The following is a 3,816-nucleotide window of genomic DNA, read 5'->3' on the forward strand; positions in this document are numbered from 1 at the left end:
GTATTTGGTTTCCATCCTTTCAATAAGTGCAGGTGTTGATGCGATAAAGCAGTGTTGCTGCTACTGGAGAGGAATTCTCGAAGATGATTTAAGTCGATGCTTTTGGTCATATCTGGCAGATCAAAGATACCTTGAATACTTGATTAATCACATAGTTCTTAAGAAATCTTCTTACCTAGTGACAATCTTTGGTGTTCGAAATCACTTCGAATAAACTCAACTCAATTACGAGATGTGAGGAGTAGTCAGTGCCCACGTGAGTTAGTCTCGCGGAGTCGCTGCTCTACTCATGGTTTCACCATTCTACATCTTTAATTAGTTGCAGCAATTCAGGTACGAAACTTGCACTGAAAACTAATCGGTTGATTCTCTCAACTCAAGAAGTCATATTGCATGAACGGGAAGGTGTCATATTATATAATGTGCAGCGCTTTGCAACCAACATTTCATACTAAGTACATTTTGCTCCGGCATTCAAACACAAATAAATTTATACAGATCACAATTTGTCTTTCACTGGGTGTGGTACCACTGCATTTTCTAAAATACCAACAAGGTCTGAGGGAATGTTCACAAATATCCTATCCTTGTCTTGATGGTCATCTACGATACCTTGTGACAAAGCATCTGCGGCATTGTCTTCCGTCGTGACTCTCATCGGATGCAGACTCATGTCGTGTTGAATTGACAACCGTTGGATAATTTTCCATTTGTCATTGACTTCTCTATCTCTTGATTTCTTGTTTTGGATTACTCCTTCCGATGTGGTGTTGTCCGTCCAAACAATCAGGTTTTGACCCCTCAGCACTTTCATATCTATTAACATTAAGAATCCTAGCCTAATTGTTATTGTCTCTAGCCATGCTATATTATGTTTAGCTTTACCACTAAATTCCCATCCTGGTAACATTTTGAACTCACACCACTTCTTGCCTACTAACACACCTATCCCAAAGGATGTTGATGCATCTCCTACCCACACAATCTCTTTAGGATTCCCTGATGTTATGTATCTCATGTTCTTGAAGCTATTTAGCGTTTCCATCCAAAAATTCAAATCTTCCAAAACATCTGAATTCATTTTCCGTAAAGAAAACTTGTTAACCCATTCGGATTTCATTCTATGTAGACTATTCAGGTAACATCACAGCTGTGGCAAGATATATGTAACATGATTGTAAGGTGCTACTCAGGTGCACCTTCACTGGGACTCGGTATTCGGCAGCAGCTCACGAAGAGCAGGGATTATTCCACCTGTGGCTACCCGATCCCACGAGTATAAGCCGGTGGGAAAAATGACATTCCTAGCGGCTAGTAGCCGTAACGTCACCCACCGACGCGCCGCCGTCCCGACGCGTCGGACTCAAAGTGATTTCTGAGGGCTGCTTCCATTGAGAAAAGGCATGGAACCATCTGTAGCGCCGTCCGCCACTATATAAGGGCTAATATGTCAAGGTCAGCCACAATATTGGAAATCCGCATCACACATATGTGAAATTCAATCACACCCATGTGAATCCCATTCACACCCATGTGAATCCCATTCACACCCATGTGAATCCCATTCACACCCATGTGAATGTTGTCATTGCCACGGAATGTATATACAAAAAAATACACCTATACCAAGGATTCACACATATGTGAATCCCAATCCCACATATGTGAATCCAATCACATATATGTGAATCCAATCACATATATGTGATTTCAATCACATATATGTGAATTGAGTTATGCGTAAATACAAAACATACATATACCAACCAGTCACCCGTAGGTGAAAATGTATCACCCGTATGTGAATATAAATCGTGAATTCTGTGAATTGTGTCACGTGTAAATACAAAACACACCTATACGACCCAGTCACACATATGTGAATCCTAATCACATATATGTGAAGTGAGTCATGTGTAAATAAAAAACACCAAAACACATCTATACAAACCAATCACACTTATGTGAATCCTAATCACATATATGTGAATTGCAATGAGTCAATGCCGCCACATGTAAATACAAGGCAAACCCATACAAACAAATCACACGTGTGAATCCCAATCCCACTTATGTGTAGTGAGTGACTTGTAAATTCCGAACACACATATACAAACCAATCAACCTTAGGTGAATGTGTATCACCCATAGGTGAATACAATTCACCCATAGGTGAATGTGTATCACCTATGGGTGAATAAAATTCACCCATAGGTGAATTTGTATCACCCATAGGTGAATAAAATTCACCCATAGGTGAATAAAATTCACCCATAGGTGAATGTGTATCACCCATAGGTGAATAAAATTCACCCATAGGTAAATAAAATTCACCCATAGGTGAATAAAATTCACCCATAGGTGAATAAAATTCACCTATGGGTGAACACAAATCACCCATAGGTGAATAAAATTCACACCCAGGTGAATACACAACACCCGTAGGTGAATGTGTATAGGATATGACGTACAGGATAGGATCACATTCAAGAACTTGTTTCAATTTCATTTCACAGCACAACAAATAAAACACAAAAAATAGTATATCTATTCATATATCACGTCCATCCCACTGTCCATCCAACCCTCCTCCTCTTCAGGCTCTTCATCAAATATGTACAGGCGATCCGCCTGCTGATTAAGTTGTGCTACGTCATCCTCACCATGCAGCATATCTTGCTCAAAAGTTTCCAATTCATCCAGGGTGGTTGCTTCTACACTTCCTGCCTTTACAATACACTCCCAAGTTGATTTACCTCTACAAACCAAACCCTCCCAGCGCTTGATCAATATATCAATTTCCTCCGCTGTTGACCTTGTATAAACATATGACCTTTGTAACAATTCCACCGGATTTAAATTCCACATCATCCATCTCTTGCAATGTTTCTGACGCAGATTGTCATGGAGGGCTTTTAAGACTAACACATTCAAATCCCAAACATCCTTGGAGATACGCTGTCCAGGCTGCACTAATTCAATTATATCCCTTCCACCATTTTCCGGATTATAATCTTACATATACACAAGACCATAAAACATTAGATTAGAAAACATAACAGAGAAACCAGGAAAACAGACAAACTTACCACTCCTACACAAAGCCAGTAGTCCATCTAGTTTTTCTTCAGTCTTTAAAGCCTGATGTACCATCTGCTGGGTCTCTTGTCCAATCCTTCGAAGTTCTTCACTACACGCACGGTGCTGTAAAAATGCTTGTATACCTTCAATTGTTCCAGGATCTATAGCCCACTTCTCTGTAGGATGAGAAAGAGCCCCCACATTCCAGAATATATCCTCAAAGGGTAGTCTTTTGGCTTCGTCGAGTGATGGACAGACCATCCGGCTCACGGGCCGAATTTTGTTGTACTGCGTCACTTGAGACTGGTAGGATGTCCACTTCCTCTTGAACGCCAATTGTTTCTTGTTCATGAAAGTCTTTAGTCCTTGTTGTGCTTTTGTACCTACAATACATAAACATTCCATACATGAATGCATGCTTGTAGCCGTTGTAAAATAAAAAAACTCGCCTTGACCATCCTTGTCCCACTTTTTCTGGGCTTCCACTATCCCAACTTTAGCTTCATATAGCCTCATCTTGGCAAGACGCACACGTATCAAGGCTTGTGCTTTGGGACCTATTGAGAACAAAGAGGTCAGTCAATATTTAGATTTGTTGAATATATCACCAAAACCCACTTGTGGCTGCTTTAAGTTGAGTGAACTCAGGGTTTCCTAACTCTTGTCTCAGATCTTCAACTGCCATCTCGAGTTCAACAATGGAAGCTGGCAAAGTCAGGAAACTTACACGCATTC

Source organism: Melampsora larici-populina, assembly GCF_000204055.1.
Source record: "Melampsora larici-populina 98AG31 unplaced genomic scaffold MELLAscaffold_38, whole genome shotgun sequence".
NCBI lineage: Eukaryota > Fungi > Basidiomycota > Pucciniomycetes > Pucciniales > Melampsoraceae > Melampsora > Melampsora laricis-populina.